Genomic DNA, 16,913 nt, shown 5'->3' with positions numbered 1-16,913 from the left:
ATGGGTGACTCTAGCTTGAAGACCTCACGTTGGCCTGGCAGCAACTTTCTTGGAGGTGTGGTGCAGTCTGAGACTTTTCCTACTCCTTCTTCCACCTAACTTTATTCCCACAAGAGTCAGACCCTCATATGTCCTGAAAGCTCGTCATGCTTTCTTTTTTTTTTTCTTTTCTTTTTTTTTTTGTGAGCTGAGCACCAGCATGCTCCCTGATGATGGGAGGGCAGCAGGCTGTCTCCCTTGTATGAATGCAGTCAGGCTACTCTGTTCTTCCATTCATTCTTGGGAAGATGTCTAACCGGGTGTGTGTGTGCGTGTATGTGTGTGCTGGCAGTGCACGGCTGTGATCTGTGCCATACCCAGGAGTGCCAAATGCTCCTCTTGTGGCGGTCGAGCTTTGATCTCCACAAATTGTCCATTGGTGTATTCCCTGTAAACCACTTTCTTGTACTGAGAGCCGATCCAGTTTTCAGTGTGGTTCATGAATATATCTCCATGTCTTTCCCCTCCTGCGTCCAAGTGCTGCTTTTAGAACTCCCAGTTTTTGTTAGGGGCATAATCCCATTCTACCTCTTCAGCGGCGATGTAAAAGGTTCTTATCGTCCCATAGGGCTGTTCAGGAGGGTCCTTATTGCCGCAGCTCCTGACCTCATATATCTGATGCATGCCTCTCGCCAAGTGGTGCAGGGTGGAGCAAAAGACCCTGAAGACGCCTGCACGGTCTGGCTGCATGAATGCCGTTGTGGAGACATGCGGAAACAGCGCCAGAGAGTCCCGGTGAGTCCCTCGTAGGTGGATGGTGTTCCCTTGAAAATAAACTCCATGCATGTCCGTGTCGGTGCCCATTCCAATCAGATGCCAGGAGACTCTATCCATTTTGCACATGGTTAGGCCTGGCTGGTTGCCATACATATAGCCATTAATAGCGTGCATTCGGTTGGACTTCACAAATTCTTTGTCCTCCTTGTCAATGCTGGAGGGATGCCAGGTAAACTTCTGAATATTTTCATCAAGATACCTGCTCAGATTCTCATCAAAGACTGTGATTAGTAGGTAAAATTCCTTGTCTATTCCTTTCTGTGTCGCATCAGCATTGAGAACGCCCCTTTTACAGACTGGCAAAGGCCCTACAAGGCCAGAGCTCGTGTCCTTGATTGGTTCAACCGCTGAGAAGTAAAGATAAGTCAGACAGGGTGGGTCATCAGCTGTTGGGCCGACACTTTCAGGCACCGTCCACCTGTATGTGAAGATCTCACCTGGCTTAACATGTGCCCCTGGCTTCAGAAATCCATCTACGTTTGGGGCTGCATCAGAAGCTTTGTCATAGATCACACCATGGGGCAAAATACTGTAGACCTTGTCAGCTTTGTTGGCAAATGTCACTAATAGAGTGTCACCCACCTCTGCCTTGATGACGGGACCCAGAATTCCAAGGTGGGCTTCTGCCTCAGAGAATCTCTTTCTTCGAGTAAAAGTTGCATCAACATACTCTGTGTACCGAGCCTTCCAGTATTTCCCTCCTATTCTGTTGTCGCCTTGTGTGAAGTAGAGCTCAGAGTCACTGCCAGAGGCCTTTAGGGGAAGACCACTGAATTTGTCATAGCCTTGAGGACCATAATCCCAAAGAATTTTTTCAGCCGCTATAAAGTAGTGTCTCTGTTGACCCTTCATCTTGGGGTGAGAAATACCACTTTTGCAGTTACCAACATTGTATTGCCCCAGCATGCCAGCTTGGAGGTGATCACTGACTTGGCAGGTTATCATCCACTTTCCAGGATACTCAACTATCATTTCTATTGTCAGGAAGGTGGCTGGGAACAGGTTGACGACATCAGTCCGATGCCCTCTGCTGATGAAGGTGTTACCATAAAAATAGATGGAATGGATGTCTATCTCATTCCCCATCCCAAATAGGTGCCAGGACACTGATTCACCAACGCACATATCAGGTTCAGGGAAGTTCCCAAAGAGGTATCCATTGAGCGCTTCTTTGCACACCAGCAGTGGGCCGATTAGCCCAGAACATATGTCCTTAGGGGCATCAATATGTGAATGGTACACCCAAGTCAGGCAGTTTGCATCTGCTAGGGCAGGAGCATATTCTTCTCTCACTGGCCAGACGTAGGTATAGTTTTTGCCAGGAGGAACCATGTCATCATCCTCGTTCTTTCCAGATGTTCCATCTGGATACAGGGCTCCTCACACCTCGGGGCCGGACTCCCGGGAGGCTGCGCTGCCGGCCGGGGGCGGCCGCGGGTCCCTCGGCTACCTCGTCATGCTTTCTTCTGCTGCCCTCAATGAAACCCTTGCATGACTAATTCCGTCATGATGTCTACTTATCAGCCAACCTGAACTAATGCACATGCCTACTCTTAACTGCAAGGGAGTCTGGGAAATGTAGTTTATCTGTGTATCCAGGAGGGAAAGGAAGTAGGTCTAGTGAACAGTGAGCCAGTCTCTGGCATGGACATTATGAGAATTAAGATACTATGTAATAAACTACTTAACTCTGTACCTGATATAGAGACAGGCAGCAAGTGGCTGCTCTTGTCACTGTTGCCATTTGTACCCTGATATCAAGTCCCTGCAAACATGTGGGGTATCTCTTTCTCATCCCCACACTTGACCTGGCCCAGCAGATAGTCTGACACTCCCTCTGTTTCTTATAAATCAAAGTAGGGAAAGTCGCAGACACATGTTCCGAAATGACGGCATTAGTGGAACAGAAGCTACCTCTAAGAACATCTTTCCAGCAGCCCCAATTCACCCCCAACTTGGCTCACCCCTCAGATGAGAGCAGGATCCCATGGTGTGATACGACCAGTATAGCCAATGATGACCCTCTGGGAGAAGCCCAGGCATTTCAGAAGGAGCATCTTTGCCCATCCCCAGCTGTTTCCCTCCATGCCTGCTTCCAAGGGCCACCATTGCTTTAAGAGTTCCATAAATGCTGATAATTGTTGCATTAAGCTTCAGTTTATTATTTTTTCTGGGTGCAGGTATGTGGATGATAGGAGGCCTCGCTGCATTTACATACAAATTGAAGATTTTTATTAATCAGTCCAGTACCAGAGATCCAACGGTAACAGTCCATCAGGCCCTTAAATACATTTGGTGACATTTTTACCATGCATTAGCATGGTAGGGCAAGGCGAATATAATGTCCCAATGATTGCTTTTCCATTGAAAGCACAAACGGTTTCATTTTTCCTGTCATCTCAAATAAGTGTTAAAGAGGGTTTGGAGGCTGTTGTGTCCGCGCCGTATGCTCGGGACTTACAAACACTGATGAGGGCATTAAATAACCATTAGCGTCTCGGCCTGGATCACAGGACCGTCCCTCCTCTTCAGAATTTATTCTTTGATTTAAAGTGAAGGCAATCTGTGGTTGCTTTCATAAAGTCCTGAGGCCCCTCCATTCTCCCTCCAACAAAATGCATTACAACAGTAATTTTATGACTGTTAAAATAACTGTCGTTAACAAGCACTTAATTAAAATGTACAATAAATAGCCGACTGCCGCCTTATCTGCTCTCCGGAGTGGCCGCGGCCCGAGACTGCAATGCCCAGGCCTGCTGTTGCCCAGCTTGTTTGCAGATTAATTGCTTTTCGAGCTGGCAGGAGCTGCCTCTTCAGCAGCCAGATCGTAAATGACCAGATAGGGACTTTATCAATCAGGCGAGTGCGCCTGTGACCGCCAGTGGACAGGCGGGAAGGCTGGGGGCGGGCGGAGGGCAAACCTTGGGTTGGGTAGGTGGCCTTCCTGGCTGGGGATGGGGTGGGCAGCCATGGAGGTGGCAGAGTCTGGGCGATAGCAAAAACCTGGGCAAGGGGCTCCCTGGAGGCTTAGCCTCCTCCAGCATTCATTTGGATAGCTCTGGCATAAAAACAGTTGTGATCATCATAATAATAATCATAGCTAGCACTTACTTGGGTAGGGAAGATCCCCTGGTGAAGGGATAGACTACCCACTCCAGTATTCTTGGGCTTCCCTGGTGGTTCAGACGGTAAAGAATCCACCTGCGATGTGGGAGACCTGGGTTCAATCCCTGGATTGGGAAGATCCTCTGGAGAAAGGCATGGAAACCCACTCTACTATTACTGCCTGGAGAATCCTCATGGACAGAGGAGCCTGCTGGGCTACAGTCCCTGGGGTTGTAAAGAGTCGGGACATGACTGAGCGACTAAGCACAGGATAACACTTAACTTGTACTGGTACTTTATCAATTATTATTTTTAATACTCATTCATCTGTTCAACTGCATTGGGTCTTAGTTGCAGCATAGGGTATCCTCTATCTTTCTTGTGGCATGGGGGAGCTAGTTCCCCACCAGGGATGGAACCCATGCTCCCTGCACTGGAAGCATGGACTCTTAGCCACTGGACCACCAGGAAGACTCTGCTACTTTATTTTTATCAGCGTATTTAATTCTCACAAGAATACTATGAGATTGTGATTCCTAAAATTCTCATTGACAGATAAGGAAACCGAGGCTCACAGAGGTTAAGAGACTCACAGGGTCACACAGCTCATAAGTAGCTCAGGTGCAATTCAGAAGACCCAGGAAGGACTGCTTTATGGGCAGGGTGCTTAACCACTGCTGGGGTGCTGTCTCTTAGTAGATGTGAATTTACTGTGTGCCTGCCTGTCAAGTGCCCAGGACTGTCTTCAATTCTTTATATGCATCACTTTCTGTGAGTATTTATCCCTTTAATAAATACTTGTTTTTGAAGGGAGATCTGGGTTCGATCCCTAGGTTAGGAAGATCCCCTGGAAGAGGGCATGGCAACCCACTCCAGTATTCTTGCCTGGAGAATCCTCAAGGACAGAGGGGCCTTGTGGGCAACAGTCCATAGGGTCACAAAGAGTTGGACACGACTGAGTGACTAAGCACACACACGTGACTATGTATTAGGTTTAGTTGCTAGGGGTACCGTGATGAGCCTGGGAGATCTGATCTCTGCCCTTACTCAGCACACAGGTAGCGGGGAAGACAGCCGTGGAGTAGACAATGGGAGACACAGAGCAGAGTTCCTTTAAAAAAGATACATATGTGTGTGTATGTGTTTGTGTATGAGTGTTAGTGGCGTCAAGGAAAGCTTCCAGGAGCAGGTGACTTTGAAGCTGAGGCTTCAGTGGTGCAGGGACCAGCCAGGTGCTGGGCAGGGGAATGAGTGTCCCGGGCAGGGGTGGCAGCATTGGTGAAGGCACAGAGGACATAGAGTGTGGTGTGTCTGGGCAGTTCAGTGTGGCTGGGCTTCGGGGTGGCACATATGAGCGACAAGGGACGAGGCTCAGGACGTCGGCAGGTGCTAAGTGAGAAGGGACCTTGAGCCTGGAGGTACAGACAGGGCTCTGAATTTTGCTTTAGAAGGGCCCTGTCTGGAGAAGGATAGCTTTTATCTAAAGTCAGCAACCTTGCAGAGCAGATATCATGATTCCCAGTTTTATGGCTAAGAAAGCAGAGGCATGTAGATGGAGGGGTAAGGAACTTGCCCCAGCTCACCTGGCCAGAGATATCTGGGGCAGATCATGATGGATAGGAGACCAGCATCCCACACAGATGCCCAGAGCTTATCCCCCTCTGCTCAGCTGTCACAACCCAGGCGGGGGGGGGGGGTCACTCCGGGTTTTGAAGCTGGTGTCTTAGAACCCCTGAAACCACTGAGTCATGAAAATAATCATCTTTCAAGTGTAGATTGTCTTCCTTTGGAAATCCATTCTTCTAGGGTTCTTCCTCAATCCCCACTCAGGGAAGAAATATGGGTAAATCTGGGAAGGATGGGTAGAAATGTTTTAGGCTGCAAATAGCAGGATAAAATATAAGACCCTACTGACAGGCTGAAACAATGTACCCATCGAATCATATTCCACAATAAGAGGTCTGAAGGAGGGCAGTTCTGGTTTGGGGCAGCAGTCTAACCATATCATGGAGGACCCAGGCTCTTTTTATATTCCCTTCCGCTATTCTCAGCTTGCTAGCCTTTCACTCTTCAGTTCAGTTCAGTTCAGTCGCTCAGTCGTGTCCGACTCTTTGCGACCCCATGAATTGTAGCACGCCAGGCCTCCCTGTCCATCACCAACTCCCGGAGTTCACTCAAACTCATGTCCATCGAGTCGGTGATGCCATCCAGCCATCTCATTCTCTGTCATCCCCTTCTCCTTCCTCCCCCAACCTTTCCCAGCATCAGAGTCTTTTTTTTCTTCCCATGAGGTGGCCAAAGTATTGGAGTTTCAGCTTTAGCATCAGTCCTTCCAATAAACACCCAGGACTGATCTCCTTTAGAATGGACTGGTTGGATCTCCTTGCAATCCAAGGGACTCTCAAGAGTCTTCTCCAACACCACAGTTCAAAAGCATCAATTCTTCGGCGATCAGCTTTCACTCTTAGACTTGCAAAACCATCACAAAATGGCCACCACATTAAAGGTAAAGGAAGGAAAGGACTGAAGCAGGAAGAGCTTTCCAGAAAGTTGGTGCACCCGTACCCTTCTGTGCCATTGGTCAGATCAAAGTCATGTGACCACCTCTAGCTGCAAGACATGCTGGGAGTGCAACTCCAGCCTGCCATAATCAGTGGAGTCCTGGGCCCAGGGCCACCCTGAACAGAATCAGATCTCTCAGCTAGCAAGAGCGGGCAAGATGGATGGTGAAGGGAAGACATCTGGTTGTGTCTGCCACAGTATCTGGCCATGACTGCGTGTCAGAAGTTAGCCTAGGGGCTCTGCAGGAAGGCTGGGGAGACTGAAGCTCAGAGAAGCCCAGGACTGGTGGGTGGGGGGATGACTGTGGTTCGACTTAGATCTGTCTGTCTCCAGGGTCTCTGCTCCCAAACTCCAGGCCTTAGTTATGTTGCTACTGCAGCCCTGGAGGGATGTGAAGGAGGCTGACCCCAATCCCTGGACACCTGCTTACAGATAGCCCCAGTGCTCCAGATGAACCAAGCACACCAGGCCCTCAGCCTGGAGTCTGACTTCTGATTTCCTTGCCCAAGGATTGCCTTCATCCACCACATCATCTCCTGACTGCTTGGCAGAAAGATTTCTCTCTCAGTATCCAGCAACAAGCTCATCTTGGGCAAAGCATAGACTCATTTTTAAAAGGTCAGTTTCATGATAATAAGGAAAAAAGACAAATAGACAGCAATGGTTGATTTTTTTAAAAAATAAGATGTGATTACTCTTTTTGATATGTTTGTATGTATAAGGTCTTGGGGGACAATGCATATAAGCCATCCCATGCTGGGCAGGGGATTGGTAATAAAGTGGCTGTGGGCAGCTGAAGGGTCAGGCTGGGTATCTGGCTGCATCCCTTCAGCCTGGAAATGCATGAGAATCCTACTAATGTGCAAGCTTTATTCATATGGATCCATCCCAGCCTTGTAAATCAATGGAGCCAGCCAAAGATGATCTGGAAGCCACTGCAAACAGGGGAACTGCTGTTGGGGGGTGGGGTGCCCTGGAAAGAAACACTTCCAGTCTTGGCATCTTGGAAGATATTGAACTGAGGTCTCTACCTGACTGTTATTTAAATAAACACAAAAGATGAAGGTAAGCATTCCAGGAAGGATACTGCAAACAGTCAGCAAACAGAAGAGCTCAGCTGGGAGGGAGCTGTTTGGTGTTTCTGTTAAATCCATTTGCATCAGAATCCTGCAGGGCAGAAAGACCCAAATGCAGAGTGAGTATGCACAGTCATTTGCCAGTGGGTCAGGGAAGGAGAAGGGCTGTTCCCCCTCCCTTGGGGATGCACAGAGGGTCCCACATAGCCTGGTAGCCAGTCTCTCCTCTGTGCATTCATTAAAGGGCCAGCTTGGTGGCCCCATGGCCAGAGAGTGACTGCACCACTTATGAACCAGGTATCAGGCACGCACTGTTCTGATTGACGTTGATGAACTGCTTAGGAGTCCTCTTACTGAGTGCAGGCTGTGTTTACAGAGCCTCTTAGCAGCCCCTCTGAGGATGGTCCTTGTCATTGTTCATAGTCTCTGGTTTGGTTTCTCCTGAAACTTGCCCATGGAGACCAGCAAGATGGGGTGGGAAAGACAGAGGCTTATCATCAGATCAAAAAGCCCTGGTGTGGGAGACTTGTGTAACTTCGGCTAAGTTACTGTCTGCATGAGCTATAGTTTCCTCTTTGGGAAAATGGGTATAATTTTTCTCAGCATTGTCGGGAGCAGTAGAGGAAATTGTGGTCCCTTTCAGAGGTACGATTCTTTTCCCTTTGTCTGCTGGTAGGTTAGATTCCAATTTTATTGTGTGCTTGCCAGGAGACTACAGACCTAGAAAATAAACCCAGGGACCACGGATGCATTGTTTGCCGACTGTGGGATGACTATCAGGGGTTTAGGCCCTGCAAGAAGGGGCACTGGGTGACATTGTGACATAAAATTCCAGAGCATGAACTGTGTTGCCTTTTGATTCTCTTTCTATCATAATTAAGTAAAAAAGAGAATCTCAGTTTGGTGCTAATATGCTCTCAACACTTTTCCAACTCTTTCTAATGTCCTTTTAAACAAAGACTGGTTATAGAGACAGAAAATAGAATGCTGGTTGCCAGGAACTGAGAAGAGGGGGAATGAGGAGTTACTGTTTAATGCAGATGGAGTTTCAGTGTGGGAAGATGAAAGAAGCTCTAGAAATGAAGAGTGATAATAGTGCTAATATGTACCCAGGGGGAGAGATGTTAGAGATGTGGGTTCCATCCTCGGGTCAGGAAGATCCCCTGGAGGAGGGCATGGCAACACTCCAGTATTCTTGCCTGGTGAATCCCATGGACAGAGGAGCCTGTGGGCTACAGTTCACGGGGTCACAAAGAGTCGGACACGAATGAAGCGATCTATCATGCATGCACACAGTACGTACACAATGTGGAGAGGACACAAAACTGCTGAAACACCTGGACATATAAAAATGGTAAATCTTATGTTATGTGTATTTTACCCTGATAAAAGCAACCAAAAACAAGAACAAAGACAGCAGGCTTCGGGCACAGAGGTTGTGCTAGGTAATAGCATCAAAGTGGCCTTAAATAGCTTTAGTCTAAAATGTCACATTTACTGTTAAAGTTGCCTTTTTATCAAGGACAAAGAATGCTGGCTTTCCTTTTGCAAATATCCACTGGATTCAAAGTTTTCTTTTGAAGTACACTTAATAAAGCTAGGAGACATTGTAGGTAAATAATGGCATATGCAGAGGGCAAAATCACAAATCTGGAGCAGGAATGCTTGAAGTTGGAGTATCAGTGTGTAGTTGCTTCAGTTGTGTCTGACTCTTTGTGACCCTATGAACTATAGTCTGCTGGGCTCCTCTGTCCAAGGGATTCTCCAGGCCAGAATACAGGAGTGGGTTGCCGTGTCCTCCTTCAGGGGATCTTCCTGACCGGGGATTGAACCTGAGTCTCTTATGTCTTCTGCATTGGCAGGCGATTTCTGTACCACTAGCGCCACCTGGGAAGCTCGGGGTATCAGGACCCAAGGCCAGTAGTGGAGCACAGGCTCCTGTGCACCCTCTCATGCCCACACGTCTCCTGATCCCCTTGAGTCTTTGTCTTGGGCTGTTTTGACTTTCCACTGCCCTTGTAAGCTGAGAAGGATATAGGGTAGACCAGAAGCAGATGATGAGGCACCTTGGGTCTTTGCCTGTGCATTGACTTCCCAGAGATGTCACCTTTTAGGAGATCTCTGCCCCTCCCTCCCTCTGAATTTGCAGCTTTTAGAAGCAGTTGGTGGGTCCACGGATGCTCAGCTAGTTGAGACCAAATTAATAAAGGCTTGATGGCTCAGTACCAGCCAGAATCTCACATTCAACCTAAATTCAGCCCCAGTACAACTTTCCTTCAGCTTCCACAAGCTTCTATGTCTTATTTTTCACATATGAGTGATTGTAAAAATATGGACCCTTTCTTTGGTACCAGTGATCAGGGCCCCTGACTGTGGTGGGGCAGCAGGGGCTTGGGAGTCTAGCCTGGCTGATGGTAGGGTGCTAGGGAATCCTTCGGAGACTGGGTGGTGTTGAGAGAAGACTCAGGGCCTCTGTCCCCACTAAGAAGGTTGAACTAAGCATCAAAATAGTATCTCCAGGCTGGGATATCAGTGATCTCTGGGACTTGATTACGTTTTGAAAGGCATAACTTGAAAAGTATTCATGAAGCAGAATTGGTAGGCCAAGGAGATCAGATTTCTTGTTAGACAGAGGTTCAACTGTGCAAAGGCAGGTGGTGGAGTAGAAGGTAGGTGCCCATCCTGCTGTTGGATACTGGGGGTTGCTGCTGTTTAGTTGCTAAGTCATTGTTTGAATTTTTACGACCCCCATGGACTGTAGCCCGCCAGGCTCCTCTGTCTGTGGAATTCTCCAGGCAAGAATACTGGAGTGGGTTGCCATTCCCTTCTCCAGGGGATCTTCCCAACCCCGGGATTGAACCCTTGTCTCCTGCATTGACAGGCAGATTCTTTACCACTGCGTCACCAGGGAAGACTTGGGTTTATCCTGGTTCTGCCAGATCTGCTCCACATTTGACCCAGACATTGGTGCCATCTCCTTGCTCCCTCTCCCCAGGGAGCTACCACAGATGCAATAGGACTGCTTCTATTTCACCCTGGTCTCATGAAGGATCATATTTTGGTGTTTTTCTCTGCCGTGAAGTTTTGTCTCTAATTTTAACATTTGGATCATGTTCCGGTCAGATTGGAAAGATCTGTCTGTTCATCTGCAGAAAGAACATCCTATTCCCACTGAAACTTAAGTAACAAGACCTGATGGTTTCCGAGAATCCTCCCCCTTCTCCTCCCCCCATGCTGCATGGAACCCCTAAATGTTGCCAGAGTAGAGAGACCCGAAATTGCCTCCTTTCTCACATCCCTGGCCCACTTATACCAGTCAGGAGAAGCTAGGTTACAATGCTGTAACAAATAGCACCCCCCTCATGTCACATGTCACTGGCTTTAAGCCAAAGTTTATGACTCATTCATGGGGGCTTCCCAGGTGGTGCAGTGGTAAAGAATCTGCCTGCCAGTGAAGGAGAAGCAAGAGACGCGGGTTTGATCTCTGGGTTGAGAAGATCCCCGGAAGAAGGAAATGGCAACTCACCCCAGTATTCTTGCCTGGGCAATCCCATGGACAGAGGAGCTTGGTGAGCTACAGTCCACGGGACTGCAAAGAGTTGGACATGAGTGAGTGACTGCGCATGCACGCATGCACATCTGCCCACTCATCACCCACCCACACATTTCCCACTCACACTTCATGTCTGACAGGGCTTGGTGTGGAAACTGGGGGCTAGCGGAAGGGGGACTCTCCTCTGTGTGGTTTGTCACTCAGGGCTCAGGCTGAGGGAAGGGCCCAGCTGATGCCACAGGCATCTTCACACGAAGCCTCCAGGGCTCTTGCTCACCAGGGGAAGCGGTGGCCGGAGCTTGCTCCCATGTCATTGGCCGTGACTAGTGCTGTTGTCGTTCAGTCGCTCGGTGTGTCCAACTCTTAGCGACCCCACGGACTGTGGCACACCAGGCCTCCCTTTTCTTCACCATCTCCCGGTGTTTGCTCAGACTCAGGTCCATTGAGTCAGGGATGCATCCTGACTCAAAGGACTCAATGAGCAGAGCTAGAGGTAGGGGGTTACCATTTTTCCCAGTAGAAGAGAAGTAGATCCTGCTGACGGTAATGTCTGTGCCCCACTGAAGCCCCTGGGCCTTTGGCCCTTTCTGCATGACTCTACTCAAAGCCCAAGTGCTTTCTTCATGCTTGGGATCCCCTCCCAACCTCCACCGCTGAGCACTTCTCAGTAGAGTCCTTCATTTAAAAAAAAAAAAAAAGTTAATTGGAGACATTGTTTTACAGTGTTGTGTTGGTTTCTGCCATACTACAACATGAATTATTCATAAGTGTACACATGTCCCCTCCCTCTTGAATCTCCAGCCTATCCCACCGCTCTCGGTCATCACAGAGTACCAGGTTGATCTCCCTGTGCTACACAGCAACTTCCCACTAGTGAGCTGTTTTGCATATGGTAATGGACAGGGAGGCCTGGCGTGCTGTGATTCATGGGGTCGCAAAGAGTCGGACACAACTGAGCGACTGAACTGAACTGAACTGAACTGAGTGTATATATTTCAATGCTCCTCTCTCAATTCATCCCACCCTCTCCTTCCTGCACTGTGTCTCAGTGGAGCTCTTTTCGAAGAACTTGTCTTAGACCGTCTTCAGACCTGGTGCAGTGCAGTGGTGATAAGCACAGATTCTAGAGCCAAATTTCCTGGGTTTGAATCTGAGCCCAAGGAAATAGTCTAACATTGCTGACCCTCACTTTCTCAAATAGAGACAAAAACCGTACCTGTCTCTAGGCTTATGTTGGTATTATATTGTCCATGTGTGTAATATGCTTCAGGAAGTTGTCTGGCACACAGTAAGCTCTCTGTAAGCTCTGTTTTAGTTCTGTTACCTGTGGCACCAAATGTGCGTTATGGATCAGGCTACAAGATCCACTGGAACATAAACAGCAGGCCAGCTTGGTGCTAGACTGGGGGTACTGGGTTCAGCAAGGCATCGCCACCCAGCCAGGCTGAGGCTCTGTGCGATTCCTCACTCTCGGCCAACTTTCTTGCACTTTACGGAATGAAAATCCATGACCGTGACAGGATGTTTTCTCATTCTCGTGCACCTTCCAGACCCTAGCGGGGCCTGGACCCAAAGCCAAGGGCAGAGCAGAAAGGAGCTTTGCCCCTCAAGAGTTTCTGACTCTTCTGAAGGTGTCCCCACAGAGCAGCCTGGTTCCTAGAGCCGGGGAAGCAGGGATGGGCTTCGCATCCTCTCTCTGCTGCTAGCAGAGTGACTCTGGCTAAGTCAAGCTTCAGTTTCTTAATCTGTAAAATAGGGACTGTATCTGTCAACCAATGATATCATGCAACAACATGCTCACAATCAGGTCTGGCGCAGAGTAAGTGCTCAGTAAGGCTCCTGTTATCTGTTTATTGGCTGTACTCCGTCTTCACTGCAGTGCCAAGTTTCTCTGGTTAAAGCATGTGGGTTCTTTAGTTGCAGCACACAGGCTTTAGAGCATGCGAGCTCAGTAGTTGCGGTGTGGGGGCTTTTCTGGTTGCTTAGTGCAGACTTGTTGCCCCAGCCCTCCGTTTGTGGGACCTTAGTTCCCTGACCAGGGATTGAACTCATGTCCCCTGCATTGTAAGGCAGATTCTCTTTTTTTTCTTGGAAGGCGGATTCTTAACCACTGGACCACCAGGGAAGTTCCCCACCCCCCGCCGCCCCTTACTCTTATTAGTACTGAGGAGAGTGTAGGGAACTGGGAAAGAGAAAGCCAGAGAATTAAACAGGGGTCGGTTTATGAAAGCCTTGTAATCATTTGGGGAATTCAAACTATCCCAAGGACAAAGGGGCAGCCCTGGAACTTTTAATCGAAGCATGACGTCACTGGGCCTGCACTTTGGGAAGATTTCTCTGGCTTCCTTCTAGAGAGTGGATTAATGGGAACAGGATAGGGCAGAAAAGCATCCAGAGAGTGTTCTGGATTAGGGTAATATCAGTGGAGGTTATCCGGAGAAAAATAGATTTATAATGTATTAAGCAGACAGCATACTGTTACAAGCAAATTCTTACATAGCATTAACTATGCATCAGGGACTGTTCTAAGCATTTCACACTGCTTACTCATTTAATTGTCACAACCACTCTATGAGGTAGGTTCTTCAAGTGTCATCACCATAACTTGGCCAGGTTCACACAGCTGGCTAGGAGCTGGAGATGGGATTTGAAACCAGAAGCTGTGGTTCCAATGTCACCCTCTTAAAACTGAGCATCGATTTGGTAATTGATAGGATATGGAGGAGTGTATCTGCTATCTATGACTCCAATGACGCTGCATAACAAATGTACAAAACCCAGCCACATAGACCAAGAAACGTTCTGTGTGTGTGTGCTCCTGGGTCTCTGGGTTGATGGAGGAGTGGTTCTGCTGCTCTGAGTTCACTGGAGGGCTCACTCACTGGTCTGGGTTTATTTGTGGGCCTGAAGGTGGCTTTTCTGGGATGGATTTTCTCACGAGTCTGAGGTATCTGGTGGACTCAGTGCTGTCCCATGTTTCATCCTCCAAGAAGGTAGCCCAGGCATGTTCTCATGGAAGAGCAGAAGGGCTGGGAGGGATTAGAAGCATGAGAAGAGTGGATCATTGTCATGTAGCCACATGTCAGCTCCCAGGGGAGCCCTGATGCAAGGGATGGGGAAACGGCTTCCACCTCTTAAAGGACCAAGAGCAGGGGGGCAGGGAAAGTCAGACACTTGGGCCATTTTGCTCAGAATTTTTGCTCAGGCAGCTAAGTGAACTTTACACGTTGCTGAGAGGAGCAGATATAAGGGCAGTTTACAGGAGAAGGTGAGAAGAAATCCACCTGATTTCTTCCATCCCAGGACCCCTTGGGAACCTACCTACTCTACAGAGATGGGGAAAGTGCAAGTGAAAGTGAAGTCGCCAAGTTGTGTCCTACTCTTGCAATCCCACGGACTATAGCCTACCAGGTTCCTCCGCCCATGGGATTTTCCAGGCAAGAATCCTGGAGTGGGTTGCCATTTCTGTCTTCAGGAGATCTTCCTGACTCAGGGATTGAATCCGGGTCCTCTGCATTGTAGGCAGAAGCTTTACCGTCTGAGCCACCAGGGAAGTCCAGAGATGGGGAATGGGATACATATTTGTGGCTCACTCTGATGAGAGAGTCTGAGGGCTGGAGATGTCCAGTGATGGGGGTTTCTTCCTCCCTCTTCAGGAGTGATTTGTCAGCTGGGATGGATGATCGTGGCCTGAGATGGAACCCCTGTGGCTGGGAAGCAGCACCAAGGAGGGCTGGCTGTGTAACAGGAAACTGGTTGGTGGTCAGACATCTTCCCTCCTTTCCTGACTACCCCATCCCTGATCCCTTCTCTCCTCCCTCGTGTGAGAGAGACATTGCTACTACTCACACTCTGCCCAGGATGGATAAAAGGCCCCATTGACTTAAATCATCAATTCTTCATAACGCTCCAAAGTTTACCTCCACTGAGGTATATTTTCCATTAAGTTGTGGTCTCCAGGTGAAGTCCAACTCTGCAACAAACGTAGCCACAAGCCTCTTGCTGCTGGTTTATTATCTGTACTGGGTCCCCGGGGTCTGAGGTGGTAGGGCCTGGCTCCATGCAGAGGCAAACAATGGGAATTCTGCTGCTTCTTCCCTCGCCTCCTCCCCTCTGCCTTGGGGAGACCTGCCTGCTAATTTATCTTGGAACATTTGGGCTTCCATGCTTAATGGGTCTGTTTTCTGACTCTCTAAACAGATGAGTGAGTGTGAAAAAGAAGTCAACACAGAAACATAAGCTTCCATCAGAGGACCTTGAAACAAAGTGAATAGCTGCCAGCATCAACGAAGCGAGAACATCCCCAGCATCATCTGCGTGAGGCCAATTCCACTTGCTGTCTTGGAGCCAGAAAACTCAGAACAGAGGCTGGGGTCATACAGAAATAAGAAGGTCCTAGTTCCTCCAGTTACTGGCTGTGCAACCCCAGGGAGGGCTTCACTGGTGGCTCAGTGGTAAAGAATCCACCTGCCAATGCAGGAGACATGGGTTCGATGGGAAGATCCCCTGGAGGAGGGCATGGCAACCCACTGCAGTATTCTTGCCTGGAGAAGCCCAGGGACAGAGGAGCATGGTGTGCTGCAGTCCATGGGGTTGCAAAGAGTCAGACACGACTTAGTGATTGAACAACAGCAACAAACCTCAGGGAAGTGACTGACTGCCACAATTTCTCCATCTGTAAAATGGGAACGCATAACGATGCCCGTCCGGTAGAATCACACTGCAGGTAGGGAGAGATAATACATGGAAAGCATTCAGAACTGTGCTTCACATACAGTCACCTAAGACAGTTTCCATTCAAATGGTTATCAGTCAGGCTGAAATGGCTCTGTGACCTTGGACAGGTTACCTACATTTTTCATGCCACAGTTTCTTCATCTGTAAATGAAGGGACAATCATCCCTTGTGTTATGAAGGTGGTTTCAAAAATCATAATTGAAAATTATAAAAACTTAGGAAAATGCTTAGGGCATTGGTTAGCACTTTAGCTGGTTTTCAATAAAATTAGCTTCCTTCTTTTCACTGAGATTGCTGCTGCGTCACTTCAGTCGTGCTGACTCTATGTGACCCCATAGACGGAAGCCCACCAGGCTCCCCCGTCCCTGGGATTCTCCAGGCAAGAACACTGGAGTGGGTTGCCATTTCCTTCTCCAATGCATGAAAATGAAAAGTGGAAGTAAAGTTGCTCAGTCGTGTCCGACTCTTAGAGACCCCATAGACTGCAGCCCACCAGGCTCCTCCATCCATGGGATTTTCCAGGCAAGAGTACTGGAGTGGGGTGCCATTGCCTTCTCTGTTCACTGAGATTGGATCCAAACAGTCAGTTAAAATAACAGTGTTGTTTCCTTAAGGAAAAACAAAGTTATTGAAGCATAACAAATCTAAAGTATACATCTCTCTCTCTCTCTTTTAGTTGAAATGATATTTATTATAGTGTTCTTTGAAATTAATTAATTTTTAATTGAAGAATAATGGATTTAAAGTGAAAGTGAAAGTCGCTCAGTCATGTCTGACTCTGCGACCCCATGGACTATACAGTCCATGAATTCTTCAGGCCAGAATACTGGAGTGGGTAGCCTTTCCCTTCTCCAGGGGATCTTCCCAACCCAGGGATTGAACCCCGGTTTCCCACACTGCAGGCGGATTCTTTACCCACTAAGCCACCAGAGAAGCCCTCAATGTTATACTAGTTTCATGTGTACAGATTAGTGATTCAATATTTTTATGGATAATTCTCCATTTACAGTTCTTACAAAATAATGGCTGTATTTCCCTTTGCTGTACAACATGTCGTTATTTAT

The 16,913-nt window shown here is 48.2% G+C and overlaps 1 pseudogene; it reads right to left on the bottom strand.

The window, feature by feature from the left end:
• Nucleotides 1–201: 201 nt before the first annotated feature.
• LOC148774411 (ferroxidase HEPHL1 pseudogene) lies at nucleotides 202–2,260 on the bottom strand (annotated as a pseudogene).
• Between the last annotated feature and the right edge of the window lie 14,653 nt (nucleotides 2,261–16,913).

Source organism: Moschus berezovskii, chromosome 22 (genome assembly GCF_049115385.1).
Source record: "Moschus berezovskii isolate FMDL1 chromosome 22, NW_MosBer_1.0, whole genome shotgun sequence".
Classification (NCBI taxonomy): Eukaryota; Metazoa; Chordata; class Mammalia; order Artiodactyla; family Moschidae; genus Moschus; species Moschus berezovskii.
This window is presented reverse-complemented; position numbering and strand designations above follow the sequence as displayed.